A 16,106-nucleotide genomic window follows, 5' to 3' on the forward strand; every position below is an offset into this window, starting at 1 on the left:
TCATCACTCACCATGAACCGACAGGTCAACGCTGTCACCTCCAGCTGCTTCAACAACCTCCGCATCCTCCGCAAGACCTACAAATGGATCCCCTCCTGAGTCAAGGCAGACAGTCACCCACACACTCGTCACCAGCAGACTGGACTATGAATGCACTCTACACCGGCATCAACAAGTCCCTACTCCTCAAACTGCTGACAATACAGAACACTGCTGCTAGACTCGTCCTCGGCATCCCCCAGCACGAACACATCAGCCAACACCTATGAAGACTCCATTGGCTCCCCATGGAGAAAAGAATCACCTTCAAGATCCTCACTCACGCCTACAAATGCCTACACAACACCGGACCTAAATACCTCAATGACAGAATCAACTGCCACATACCCAAAATATAACCTCCCATCTTCCAACCTCTCATTGGCCGAAGCCCCGCGCATCCACAGAGCCAGAGCAGGCGAAAGATCCTTCTCTCACATTGCAGCCAAGACCTGGAACGAGCTACCAGCAGACATCAAATGCGCCCTCTCCCTGAACACCTACAGGAAGACCCTCGAGACCTGGCTATTCAGCTAGACAGATCTGCGTACCCCCCCCACCGCCTTCAGCGCCTTGAGACCCTCATGTGTGAGTAGCACGCTTACAATTCCCCTGATTGATTGATTGGTTAATATGTTGTTTTGCTATCCCCTCCTTGCCTCCCTACCCCCGCTGGCCGCCTCCTATCGTAAGGCTTTGGCGATGAGCTTCTCATTGAGAGAGAGACAGCTGCTGCTTGCATGAGTGTACAGGAGGAGAAAATGACCTGACTAAAAGTAATACTCTGAAGTTTCTAATGCTTGAATGACAGACGGAAAGCGAGGCTGGTAGCCGCTTACTTTCACCACCATGAAGCGGACGTCTGCTTTTTGCAGGAACTACACTTGACAGGGAACACTTGCGTGCGCCTGCAGGCAGGCTGACTTGGGGCGAAACATGTTCCATGCTATTCTAATTATGCAAGGCGGTGGCTATTCTCATCAGAAAAGGACTGTTGTGGCGCACGCACAAAGCCTTATGCAACCCACAGGGACGATACGTGATGCTAGAGGGTACGCTGGGGGGACACCCAATCAGGCTGATCTCGCTATATGGGCCCAATGTAGACGACCCGGACTTCTTCTGAGAGGTCTGGAGATCAGCAGATACCCTAGGCCCAGGAGTGATTCTGTGGGGGGAGGGGGTGTGGGGGACTTCAATAAAGTCTTAGAACCCAACGGAGACAGATAGGGCAGTGCCCAACGCCCCACCCAAGGCCATCAGCACAACAGCATTCTATTATAACAGACCACAGACTGATAGATATATGGCACAGTCGAAACACAAACATGGAGGAGGGTACATGTGTATCATCAGCAGGTTCCTCTTGGTCCAGAATCTACTTCTGACTGACCTCAAGAGACGTACTCGCTTGGGTTTCTACAGTCACCCATCTAGCTAGAAGCCTTTCTAACCACTCCCCTGTACTTGTTGAACTGACTCTGCCGGACTACCAAGCAAAGCGTTTCGCTGCTGACTCCCTTGAGGCGCACTACTGGATCAGGTGAACTGAGATGCAATCAGGTCAGCTATAGTTAATTAATTCGCGTTAAACGAGGGTACAGGTGATCCCCCCACTAAGCTTGAGGAGGCATTTCAGTCTGAGATTGGGGGGGGAATGCATTGCAAAGCAGGCGTGGGTCCTGCGTTCACTGCGGGGAGACCTGTAGTGCCTAGAAGAGGAGATACAGGGTCTGGTAAGCAAATTCTTTGCCACCAACAAGTTCAAAACCCTAGGGGATATTAGGGGTAAGATTGGTGAGTTTGAAAAAGCAGCCATACAGAAGACACACTACCTCGGAAAGGAAGCATGTGCTAGAAGATATGGGGAGGGGCACAGAGCGAGCAAGACACTAGCCGGCTTATTAAAGAAACCGTGGGCTCGCGACTACATCAGCAAATTACATACTTCAGACAACGAGACGGGATTGGTAAGACCACTGTCCGGGGGAAATGATATCCTTTTACTCCTCACTTTATGAAGCGAGGCAAAATGTTACCCACCCGGATTTGTTGGACTTCTTTTCCATCCAGCTGCTGTGGCTCGAGAACCGCCACCGCAGCTATCTGGATGAGCCGTTCTCCAAGGAAGAGGTGGTCAGGGTCATCCGCGCCTTACCAGGGGATAGGGCTCCCAGACTGGATGACCTCCTTTTACAAAGAATTTGCACCACTGCTTGTGCCACATGTAATAAACAAGTATGAAGAATTGCTGGAGAGGGGAGAGCTCCCCCGTCACTTAGTGAAGCACTTATCATTACAATTCTAAAACCGGATAAAAATCCATGATCAATTTGGACAATAAAATCCTCGCAAAACCCATTACTGCAAGACTACTTCCACTGCTGCCTCTCCTGTTGCACCCTGACCAGTGCGTCTTTGTTACCGGAACGGCTGCATCTCACAATCTACGCACCTTTTCAAGAAATTACCCCTCACTCCAAGCGGCTGTGATATTTCAGGATGCCACTAAGGCATTTGATTCCTTAGAATGGCCATATTTATTCGCACTCCTTTCCCGATTGGGCGATAGCTCTAAATTCATCAAATTGATCGCTCTCCTATACTCTTCCCCTATGATGGGGCTTTGGATTAACCCCCCCAAGCCCCCCACCGTTCCATGTATCTCGGGGCACGAGGCAAGGATGCCTGTTGTCTCGCCTTCTTTTTGCCATAGCCATGTAACTCCTGGCGGCCAGACTAAGGCACCTTCAGGCACACCGAGGCCTGGCATTCGCTCCTTGGGTAATACTGGTTTCTTTGCATGTGGATGACGTGACCCTGTACGTCAAACACCGGCCACAAACTTAGACCCCCTGAACAGGGAGATCGCAAGATTAGGCGGCCTCTTGGGAATAAACATTAACTGGGGGGAAATCGGTTATCTCCCCGCTGACGGCAGTCACAGATCGGTTTCAATCGAAGGATTCACTCTGCTGGGCGGAGGGCCCAGTGAAATACCTAGGATTTTGGCTAAGCCGTAATATTGAGAAACTTTGGCAATATAACTACGGGCGACTCATGGAAAGTCGAATGGGATGAGGGGCTGGTCTGCTGCTGTACCTAGCTGCCCAAGCTCAGTTCGGATTTCATTGATAGTCCCAACACAATTCATGGCACATACAGCGCTGGAACACGACCAACCGGCTCTGATACCACGGAACACGGTCCTTTAAAGGCCACAGACTAGACTGTGATCTTGGGTAGATACAGTGGGCTGTGAAGTATGAGCCTGGCAGGAATTACGACGTAAGGCACAACTGGAGATGTTATACACCCCTCTGTGCCACTGCCTCGGCACACAGCATTGCCATTCTCCAGGGATACGGGCACCTGTAGGAAACTTGGGAAGCTTCATCTCCACGCTACTGGAGATGCGTTCCCGGAGGGAACATTTATCGAGCCAGGAAGAGTGATGACAGGGTAAGGCATGGGGTTGCTTGACAGAATGCCCTCATATCAGCTCAGCGCGGCACTGCTTGCTGGCTTTGCTTCTTTCCCGATTGCGCCGCCCACATTCCAGGTACTAGAAGACTTCCTAACTAACCCATCACCTGGCAAACTGATTACACGACTATACCCAGGCATGTAGTGGACAGCGCCGATAAGCATCCCTGGGGTGCGTCAGGAGTGGGAGACACTGCTGGGATTCCCCATAGCAGAGGACCAGAGGGCATACTGCTGCGGGCAGGCTCAGGAGCTGTGCCCTCACTATAGGCTACGGTTGATTCACTTTAGGTTTTTACATAGATTAAACAGGACTCCTGAATGGTTATATAAAGTTGGCTTGAGTGGGGATGTGAGATGTCTGAGATGCCGTGCCCAGGAGGTGTCCTTTTTGCATTTGGCCTGCTCCTGCCCAGATATGACATGTTACTGGGAAACCATTTTTGATGCGTTCGATAAGATGCTGAAGTGTCAGATAGAACGACCCCCCTTGATAGCGTTGCTCAGCTATGTGAGAAACGAACCTGCGACAAGAAGAAAACTAGTGTCCATGCTTTTGCTGCTGGTTAAACATCAGATAGCGATGTGCTGGGGCTGTCCCCAGAAACCGCGAGCCGCAGATTGGCTCAAGGATGCGGCGTACTTTCATGGGCAGCTGCCTGATTACTGGGAACTTATGCCAGCACAGGCTCGCCGCAGGGACATCTGGGTACTATTGCGGAGGGACCTTAGTACCAACCCACAAGATCAAGATGATCCTCTCCCCTCAGACCGAGAGATAGACACATAGGGGGTCATTAGGATGGCGGGTGGACTTAGTCCGCCCGCCATCCTAACGGTGATTGGGACCGCCCGCCATAAGGGTGGGGATCCCGTGGGGGTATTAGGATGCGCCCGCCACTGTGGCGGGTGCATCCTGCATGTTTAGCATTGTGGCGGGCGGTGTTCTCAGCACCGCCCGCCACAATGCTAAAAATGCATGTGACGCATTTACATAAACAAAGCAGCAGGCACCGCGTGGTGCCTGCCGCTTTGTTTATGTAAATGCATGGGGGTACCACAGCTACCCCCCCGTGTGCACCCCCCACCTCTACTTCACTCTGGGGGCCCCCAGAGTGAAGACCGCATGGCATCACAAACAGCCCATGCTAAACACCGCCACCATGTTAGACCTTTTCCGCCCCGGTCGCAAGGCGACCGGGGCGGAAAAGCGGCGGACGGTCTTTCTGTCCGCCGCGGTCCCCCCCGCCATACTAATATAGCGGGGGGTCATTTAGCTGAGGATGGCGGGCGGATTGCCCCCGCCAATCCGCCCACCATCCTAATGACTCCCATAGTGTCCAAAATACACGAGACTGTCGTAGACACTACATATCCGTGTTAGAAGAGATATTTAACTGGAACTCGACAGAGTGTATCTCCTTTTCTACCTGTGGTTCCAGCCAGTACACAGATTATGAAAACACAGCGTCGACGCGTTTCGGTGGTAGCCATTTCATTTAAACCATCTTTTTCAAGACCACAACATGTGACTTTCCCGGCCTTCTATGGCGCCCAAGATTTGGTCCTAAACCTGTGTTATAAAACATATAGATATCCATATCATCACTACTAAATATATACTTCTGTCTTAATAGCTTACATAGAGTATTTTATGATCTTTCCTAAATACAAACTCATCACATTATATATATCAGACTGTATATGTTTCTTGAACTTTGGGCCTAAACAAAAACATACAACCTAAGACTCCTTACCAACAACAACAAACACAAACAACCTAAGACTCCTTACCAACAACAACAAAAACACACAACCTAAGACTCCTTACCAACAACAACAAAAACAGACAACCTAAGACTCCATACCAACAACATGCCTGCATCCATCACCCCGTTCTCATCCACCAGATCTCATCATCCCATTGTTATTTTCAATGGACTCGAGCATCCTATTCTCTGATGGATTTTTGACCACAGACACCTCATCCGTATAATTAAATGGGTGGAAACCTCCTTTTGTTTGGTGGTCGTTTTAATAAAACTAGGAGCCCCCGGCATATGCCCCGTGGCGGCCACACAAACTGAAAGAGAGGGATTCAACCTTTAACCTCCTCCACATATGTAAGTTGAACAGGATTCAATTGAACCATATTCCAGGTCAGGCTGTCCTTGTACCCCTGTGCGGGTACAGAGCACAGACCCCCCCTTCTCCCCATCGGTATCTACAAAGGAGGGGGGGGGGGACAAGCCTCCTAGTCTCTTTGCTTCCTGTATTTCATACTCATCTTGGGTATTCTTTATCCTCAACCCCTGGTGGTGTTTCTCAACTCTACTCTGTCCAGGGCCCTAAAGGCGGCGTCCGCCCCTCTCGCCCGTTTAACCCCGTCCAGCCCGGAATCCACAGGGCGGAACAACATTTAACGAGACTGAACTGATGAGTTCATTCCTCGTCTCAGCCCCTCCACTGAGGCCACTTGAGGAATAACACCGACCCTCAGACTGAAGAAGTCTGGCTGCAAAGAGAACAAACTTCTGTCCATAAAGTCGATCGACCTTGGCTTCAATTTTAAAGTCTGGAGGTTCGATTATTGGAGATCAAACCTTGAATCAATGAGCCTGTGAGAAATGTGGGGGTATAAGGGAGAGAAAACAGAAAAACAATTATAATAAATATTATATATTATATTAATAAAGCGGCCGTCTCCCCAGGTTAACAGACTCTAGTTTGTAAAAAGCCCTGACCGTAGTTTTATATTTGCAGTGTATTCGATCTGAATGTCTGTTTCCACTCGAGTATGTATAGCGGAAGCATCCTGTGTCATGACTCAGCCCCCGGGGCCGCCCCCGCTCGCTCTTTATATATAAATAAAGAAGCCCGTTCTCCCGAGTGAGAGCAGATGCTCGGTTAAAGTAGTTTTAAAAGTACAGGGAGCGGAAATCCCGGCTCCGGAGGCAGCGCACCCGTGATCCTCGTTCAAAACTAATATGTTCCATTGTAGCGCCTCGAGGCGATGGAGTCTGCCCCTGGCCTCTCAACATACCTGCACTTCTTCCATCCGCCGTGCTCTCGCTCTGAGGCCTGATTGACGTGGTTTCCTCCCACGGGAGTTTCTTTCTAGCGCCTCAAAACGAATGAGCGGCCTCAGTGAGCCCAGGCAGGTCACGGTCCTCGCGCCTCGCGTGTTAATGCACACTTCCTCTTCCTGATATACACATCAGGACTACAATATCCATCCGCCCCAGCATCGAGGTCTGAACGTGTGGAATCAATGCGCCTAGTGAACACAGCGCTACATGTGCGTGTGGAATCAATGCGCCTAGTGAACACAGCGCTGCATGTGCGTGTGGAATCAATGCGCCTAGTGAACACAGCGCTACATGTATGTGTGGAATCAATGCGCCTAGTGAACACAGCGCTACATGAGCGTGTGGAATCAACGCGCCTAGTGAACACAGCGCTACATGAACGTGTGGAATCAATGCGCCTAGTGAACACAGCGCTACATGAACGTGTGGAATCAATGCGCCTAGTGAACACAGCGCTACATGAAAGTGTGGAATCAATGCGCCCAGTGAACACAGCGCTACATGTACGTGTGGAATCAATTCGCCTAGTGAACACAGCGCTACATGAACGTGTGGAATCAATGCGCCTAGTGAACACAGCGCTACATGTACGTGTGGAATCAATGGGCCTAGTGAACACAGCGCTACATGTACGTGTGGAATCAATGCGCCTAGTGAACACAGCGCTACATGTGCTCTGAAAGGTCCACAGTATCTGATGAGAGCGGTAACAGGCATTGATATGTCGCCCAAGCTTGTCATTCAGGGAATAGAAATTGCAAAGTAAAAACGATTTTTAAAAAACTATGGGCCATATGTATCAAGCAAATTCGCATTCTCAAAGGCCGAAATTCGCAGAATTTCGACCTTTGCGAATGCAAATTTGCTAAATGTAATGTATTAAGCAAAATCTGGTGCAAAATAAGGAATCACAAAATTTGCTATTCCTTATTTTGCAATTGCATTTAAGGAATCGCAAATTTTGCCATTCCTTAAATGCAATTTATGTAGCAAAAAAAATTAGCAAAATGCCCTTAAGGAATTGCAAATTGCCACCAACAGTTGCGAATTCCATGAAAAATGCAAATTTTTGCATTTTTCAAAGTGCCATGTGACGCACATACATGCCCTTAGGGCATGTATGTGCACCACATGTGCACCCATGCATATTTCAGGGGTGCAACAGGGTGTCCTTTAGACACCCCTGCACCTTTGAAATTATTCTCAATTTGCGATTCGCAAATTGCGAATCGCAAATTGAGAATAACTTCCCATTCATTCCTATGGGCCTCCTGGCCCATAGAAATGAATGGGAAAGCATTCCTAAATTGCGATTCGCAATTTGCTAATTGCAATTAAGGAATTTTAAGAAATCGCAAAAAAATGCGATTTTGTACATACATACACATTTGCGATTCTCAAATAGCGATTTCTTAAAAATCGCTATTAGAGAATCGCAAATGGGTAGCTTGATGCATATGGCCGTATATATGTATCATTCCAAATTGCAATCACAAACGCCGAAATTCGCAGTTTGCGATCACAATTTGGCTAAGTGGTATGTATGAAAACAAAACTGCTTCGCAAAATAAGGAATCGCAAAATTTGCGATTCCTTATTTTGCGATTGCATTTAAGGAATCGAAAAATTGCTATTAAATGCAATGTAAGAAGCACAGAAAAAGTGCAATTTGGCCTTTTTCTTTGAAAAGTGTCATGTGGCACACATACATGCGATCAGACTCAACCAACGTGAGGTACGACTCATGAATTAGGGCAACATGCACACCACGTCTTTAAAGATACATCCAGAATTCTTGGCGTTTGGTCGCAGAGCCCAAGCCACGTATGTTTGATGTCATCACTTTTTAGATATTGAGGGCCAGATGTAGGTAGCCAAATACCGGTCGGTAACGGCCAAAATTCGGTAATTTCGGCCGTTACCGACCGGTATTTGGAAAATGAGATGTAGGTGGCCATTTTCCTGATTCGGTAATTTACCGAATCGGAATATTAAGAAATCGGCAAATTACCGATTTCTTATAATACCGAATCGGTAAATTACCGAATTTGCTATGTAGGGAGCACTCAAATATGTGCTTTTCCCCTTTTAGGATTCGTTATTTACCACCAACTACAAGTTGGTGGTAAATAATGAAAACCTTGGAAAAAGCATTTTTTTTGCTTTTCCAACAGTGCCATGTTGCAGACATACATGCCTTTAGGGCATGTATGTCTGCAACATGTGCACCCATACACAATTGACGGATGCAACAGGGTGTCAAAGTGACGCCCTGCCACCCTTCAATGTTTCCCCCTTTTACCGAATCGGTACATACTGATTCGGTAATTGGCATTCATTCCTATGGGCCTCCAACTCCACCCTCCAACTCAAACTCCACCCTCCAACAGTGCAGCTATGGGGAGAATAGGTAAAGGGTGGATGAAAAACAAAAGTACAGCCTAAGCACAGTTTTTTCACATCCCAAAAAACATGCGGCCAGATTCATCAAGCCAAAATCGGCTCGCAAAGGGCCAGATTCTGAGAATATGGCCATTTGCGAGCGCTATTTTTGCATTTGGGATTCATCATCCCAAATGCAAAAATCGCAAATCTAGAAATCGCTAAATTACGAATAATTGCATTTAAGGAATCTCAATTTGAGATTCCTTAAATGCAATTCATGTACCATTTTAAAATTGCGAATTCGCAATCTGGGGCCGCTATTTACCGCGAAGTCTAACTACGTGGTAAATAGCGAAAACTTAGAACAAGCATTTGCAATGCAATAGGTCTCGCATTAGGAAAGTTTGAGGTATTGGTATTGTAAATGAATTTTTTCTTATTTATGTGTTGGTTTTGAAAATAGAGAAATTACCAGCTTTGTCATTTACAATGCCAAAAGTTATAACTTTCGCAAATGTGACACCTATAGCATTTGTAATGCAATATGTGTTGTATTTACGTGACTTAGATGTATTGATATTACAAATAACAATGGCTTTTAATTTTTTTAAATAATTAATACTTAAATAAAAGTTATTGTAATTTCTAATGGCAATAGCTGAAACTTTTGTAAATAACTTTTGTGAAGATTATGTTCAGTGTATTTTATTGTGACGAAAATCCAAGAACAGAAGCGAACTATTAACATCTTTTTGTGACATTTGTAATAAAGCTTGAAACATTGAGAGAACATATTTGAACCAGGTGTTGTTGAATGGTTGCACAGACTGATGCTGTGATGGCGCAGAGTGATGCTGGGGTGGCGCTGGTGGAATGCCAGTGAAAGCAGCTGAGGGGGGTGCAGATCAAGAAGGGATGGGGGGACGAACACGCAGACGACCGGAGATGTGTGCTGGGGGAAGATAGCGCACAGTTAGTGCCAGACAGGCAGGGGGTGTTAATTAAGTCCCTTGTGAGGAAGAGCCTGTTGAGGTCACTCAGTGTGGCATCCCATGGGAGGGAAGAAAACACAGGAACATTATTGATTGCAATTAACCCCATCCCCCATTCTGCATGTCCCCTACCGAATCTCTCCCTGCCCCCTGTGGCTTCTGCTTCGCAAAGGAAGAAAGACAAAAGCAAGAGTGTTTGAGGGGGCAAGGGGCGCACTTTACAGATGGGTGCAGTAAAGGGTGAGCGCTCGCAATAAGTGAACGAGAAGGGAATCAGATGAGAAAGGGGGGACACAGGAGGGGCACAAGAAACAGAACGAGAAAATGGGATTTAAAGTGTGAAACGGTATAAAATAAAGGAAGGGAAAGAGAAACAGAGTAGTAAGCAAACAGATAAACTGACATAGAACGAAATAGAATGAGAGAATTGATGAAGACAGGTGACGAGAAATATAAATAGTTGGAGACAAACACAGAGGAGGAAACAATGTCAAGAGAAGTAGAGACGGAGGAAGGAACAGAAGGGGATCGACTGAAAACGAGAACGCTACGAGCAAAACAGTTTGAGTAAATATCTTAAAAGAAATGTAAATCACAGTGTGACTATACACAGAACGACGGGCAGGGGGGTGTGGGGGAGGATGGAGACGGCGCACACGAGTGAGGGTGCAGGACATGGCTGATGGAAACATCTATTATATCAAGTAAAACCTCCAACAAAATTTTGTTGAAAATGTGCAAAAGGATGTTTTTATTAAGTGCCATGCAGAGAGTTGATAATCATAGAAGACATTATAAATTAAGTGTAGTCCATATTACCTATGTACAATGTTGGACATTCACTTGTATATTTCCTTTCATAGTAGGCCAATTTGGCGTTCAGTGAAATTTCTGTTTGCAGAGAACTTCAACAAAGCCTTGCTGTGTTGTTGTGAATGCATGTAGCCTGTGATGTAATGAATTTACCAGAGTTTGCACCCCCCTCCACTCCCCCTCCTCCACACGCTAAGCGTGCTTGCCTACTGGAATGGGGAAAAAATCAGGAAATCAGAGAGAAATAGTATAAAGTATGTCTATATCGATTTAGGACGGTATAGTGATAACTTTTATGCTTCACCGGATAGAAGACAATTACTAAAATGCCTTTACAACCTAGAAGGTAGTAACTAGGTCAGGGAGGCACGGGAGGCAGAGGTTCATGGGAGAAAAAAGACACGTCATAGATGCACATGAGACAGGTGGAAGAAAGACATGCACAGGAGACGGATGGAATAGAAACACGGGAGACAGATCGATGAAGGAAAGAGAAGCATAGGGGGCAGAGGAGCACGGGAGCCAGATATTCACGGGAGAAAGGGAAGCACGGCAGAAATGCACCGGAGGCAGATGGTAGAAAGAGAAGCATGGGAGGCAGATAAAAAAAGGAAAGAGAAGCACGGGCGGCAGTAAGGCAGAGATTCATAAGCGAGAATACAACATGGAAGAGATGCACAGGAGACAGGTGGAAGAGAAACACGGGAGACAAAGACAGATCGATGAAAGAAAGAGAAGCCTAGGGAGCACAGGAGCACGGGTGGCAGAGATTCATGGGAGAGAAAGAAACAAGGCAGAGATTCATTGGAGATGGATGGAAGGAAGAAACACAGAAAACAGAGAGGCACGGGAGGCAGAGATTCATGGGAGAGAAAAGACACAGCACAGATGCAGAGGAGACAGGTGGAAGCAAGAGATGCACAGGAGACGGATGGATTAGAAACACGGGAGGCAGAGACAGATCGATGAAGGAAAGAGAAGCATAGGGGGCAGAGGAGCACGGGAGCCAGATATTCACGGGGGAAAGGGAAGCACAGCAGAGATGCACTGGCGGCAGATGGTAGAAAGAGAAGCATGGGAGGCAGATCAAAAAAGGAAAGAGAAGCACGGGTGGCAGTAAGGCAGAGATTCATGAGCGAGAAAACAACACGGGAGAGATGCACAGGAGACGGGTGGAAGAGAAACACGGGAAACAAAGACAGATCGATGAAGGCAAGAGAAGCCTAGGGAGCAGAGGAGCACGGGTGGCAGAGATTCATGGGAGAGAAAGAAACAAGGCAGAGATGCACAGGAGACTGTGCGTGCGCTAAACTGAAAAAAAAAGAAGTAGGTGGATGACGGAAGCGAGATTAACACAGCTGGGGGAGTGGGAGAGGGAGGGGGCAACAGACATGGGTGTGGGAGTAGCTGGTAGGTAGGGCAGAGACAGATCAATGAAGGAAAGAGGAGCACGGGAGCCAGATATTCACGGGAGAAAGGGAAGCACAGCAGAGATGCACTGGCGGCAGATGGTAGAAAGAGAAGCATGGGAGGCAGATCAAAAAAGGAAAGAGAAGCAAGGGTGGCAGTAAGGCAGAGATTCATGAGCGAGAAAACATCACGGAAGAGATGCACAGTAGACGGGTGGAAGAGAAACACAGGAAACAAAGACAGATCGATGAAGGTAAGAGAAGCCTAGGGAGCACAGGAGCACGGGTGGCAGAGATTCATGGGAGAGAAAGAAACAAGGCAGAGATGCACAGGAGACTGTGCGTGCACTAAACTGAAAACTAGACTTAAACAAGCTCTTGGCATTGCTGTGGGGAGGGGGGGGGAGAAATGCGAGACACGGCCTGGCGGCCGTGAAGTGTGAAGCAGTGGTCAGGGGAGCGGATCCCTTTCAAGTGAATCTCTTGGAGGCAGGCGGCTCGGGACCAAATGGTAAAAAAAAAGCCTGTGGGGGAAAAGCGCGTGCTTGTGTTCACGAGAACTGTTTGAAATCCGCCGATGGTTTGAGAACTTATTTTGCCTACTATAATTCTCCCATATCCATTCCTTGTGGAATGTGATAGGCGAGACCTAAAAATGCACTTTAGTGCATTTTTCTAAGTTGTATGTTACACACACACATGTCCTTTGGACATGTGTGTGCGCAACACCAGTGTACATTACCATTTCAGGGGTGCTACAGGGTGTCCTTTGGACACCCTGGCACCCTTGAAATTGCTTCCTTATTTGCAATTCGCAAATTGCTAATCGCAAATAAGGAATGACTCCCCATTCATTCCTATGGGCCTTTAGGCCCATAGGAATGAATGGGAAAGCCATTCCTTATTTGCGATTAGCAATTAGCGAATCGTAAATAAGGAAGCAGTAGAAATCGCAAAAAATATTGCGATTTCTACATGCATCCCGTTTTGCGAGTCTTTAATAGCGATTCCTTAATATTCGCTATTAAGGACTCGCAAAACAGGACTTTGATGAATCTGGGGGTAAGTTACGAAAACTAGATGAAAGGTGTTGTTTGGTTATTGTTCATTGTTAAGATAAACAAATAAAATGTAACTTTACATTTTTCAAAGTAGTAATTGAGCAGTTGTGTAATGTGTGAAAGAAACACACTTAAAGTAATATTGTTTTATTGAGATGAGCAAGTTTTTTAAAATTACATTTTCTCTTATAAAGTTGTTTTTATTTTGCACTGCACAGTTTTTTATTATTGCAAAAAAACTTAATACATGAACATAAACTTGCATTGTGATTGGCAATGTGTTACTCATGGTTTACATTTGTTCTTTATTTGACCAGTACACTGTGACATTTTCAATTGTTGTGCTATATTTTTTTAAGTTTGTATGTTGTAACAAACACTGCATTTTTTCCAAGGCATCTGTAATAATAAATCTGATGCCACTGCACCTGCTGCACAATTGAAATCATAACCCTAATGTTGCTGGATAACTGCACTTTGCCCATTCTAAGAATTTGCAGTTGGAGTTCTTTATAATATATAACAATGAAAATACAGGAGACTGTTTACATTACTTTGGACAACTCAAACCCTTTTCAGCAATTATTAAGCTAAAATAGCATGCATACAGCGAGCCAAAGTAGACAAAGTATTTGCCTGTTTTACAAATGTGCAATCGATGTTATTTATATTACATAACAATGTCAATACAGGAGGCTCTTTAAATTATGTTGAAGAACTCAAACAATCTTTAGCAATTATTAATCTAAAATACCAAGCGTTAAAAGTATACAAATATTATGAATGCATTTTACATCCATGGAAAAATGAATGGCAACAATCTCACTATTTGGAAATAGCTCCTGCTTACGTTTACAGAGTATCTCTCAATTACCACGTTGCTTATTCATATAGCCAATGAACAATGTAACATGTTTTTGGTGCTAGGACAGTACAATCAGTACGGTAAAGGACTTTGCCGAAAAAAGCCAGTCTTACCACCTACTTGTTTACTAAGCTAAACGCTCAGTGTTAAAACCCACACCAAAGAAGAAAAAACAGTTTTTTTTATTACTCCAAAATAATAGATATCGTCTGAAAATAGAACAGCAGCACAAATCCCATACTGTCACCAAATACGCTTGAGCACAAAGACAAGCTTTGACTCAATGTGACAACAATGCTCAGCAACTGGAATTTTCAAATCCACTGCCCTAGAAACTACACAGCCTCCCTTCCCGGTCAGTGGAAGGTACAAGCTGCAATCACAAAACTCAGGGAATACTTTTAGAACAGACACATGATTGTGTTTACAATCCAGACTCAACGGTAGTTGTCGGCACTGTAATTTTATACAGAAACTGTCCCAACAGATAAAGGAGGTTAAAACATCCCTACAGAGCACTAAGGAGCGTGCTCATGTAAAGCACTACAATCACTTAATTCGTTTTATGCTACAATAAGCGCAAAAAACAAACACATGACACAGATTTTGTTTTTATTAGCGACAAACAGGACAGAATTTTTTTTTTTAGTGGAACAATATTAGTACAAGTTCCACCCACTAAAGCACAGTTAAACAACCACGTTTTAAATGTACGCAGCCAAGGTACAATAAGTATCGGTAAACAGCCTTAACGTAAGAAAAAGAGATTCACAACTTGTGGGCCTGGTGCCACTACACATGCTGAACAATTCAAACCATGAACCCAGTGCCTGGGGAATAACTGCTCTTGTGCCTGTTTAGTTGTAAAAAAAGAGCAGTAATCTGTGTTTAGTGGGGTGCTTAGAGCTTTTGGTCCCGGTGCTAATGCACATGCTGCACAATTGAAATCATAGCCCTAGTGCCTGTCACCACGGGGCCTCCGAGGGCCACGTCAGGCAGCGACTGCTGTCAGGGTGCTGATAGGCGATCTCAAGCGGCATTAGATCATATAATCAAGACCCCATGCACTCAGAGTATTGCAATCATGCATTGTGCGGAAACAGAGAGCACTTAACAGTGCTGGCAGGCATCCGTTTATCGGGACAAATTCTCCAGAGTTTCACAGCCAAGCGGCCATCTTGGTCGCCGGCTTGGCCACGCCCCTGGATACAGCTTTTATTACAGTGATGTTTTACCCTATGTGTTACTTTGGTCTTGGGGATGCCCAGTGCCAGAGGTTATTTCTTCTTGAGCGAACTTCCAAATCTTTCTATTTTTAGTTTTGATTTCAGCCATTTAAAATGTGGGATACTTGTAAAGCGCACTGTTACTCTACCCGAGTGTCCTGGCGCTGTAGACCGCTGGGGAACCCGTCCTGGTTTTCCCTGTGAGATGGTCCCTTTCTGGGTATCTCCAGGGTGAAACCAGGCATCCCCAGCGTCTGTGGGGGGCCGTTGTAGAGATGTGGCAAGCTTAATGCCTAGAGTTACCGAGTGTGTTCCCTGGTTAGAGTAGGCACTGAGGCGAGAATTATCAAGTCCGTTGACCCTGGTCCAAGACCCTGCCGCGTCGGGAATTGAACCCTGGTCCCGGGCCGTTCTCTGCTTACAGGTCTGCCGCCTCTAACCAGTGAGCCACACCTCTACGTTTGGCTAGTTGAATGTTATGTACTGCCACTATGTCCTCACAGTCAGTTATCTCTTGCTCCACCACATCAATTCCCACTGCCGGTTTGTCCATTCTCTCCTTTACATGGTCTACACGCACAATCAATTAGTTGTTTTTCCCATCCATTATAGATGCGCAGTTTTCAGGTCCAGTAGAAGAGGTTTGCCACCGGCTGTGTCCAGGGCTGAAACCTCCTACCCCTGTATCTGTGTTTTCTTCTTTCATCACACCCATTTGCTTGTATAACACTTTGGATTGGC

The 16,106-nt window shown here is 46.1% G+C and overlaps 1 protein-coding gene across 1 annotated transcript in view; it reads right to left on the reverse strand.

Moving 5' to 3' along the window:
- LOC144772259 (uncharacterized) overlaps positions 1–16,106 on the reverse strand; it is a 92,085-nt gene that overhangs the window by 43,122 nt on the left and 32,857 nt on the right. The window lies entirely within an intron of this gene.

This window comes from Lissotriton helveticus, chromosome 8, assembly GCF_964261635.1.
Source record: "Lissotriton helveticus chromosome 8, aLisHel1.1, whole genome shotgun sequence".
Taxonomy (NCBI): Eukaryota; Metazoa; Chordata; class Amphibia; order Caudata; family Salamandridae; genus Lissotriton; species Lissotriton helveticus.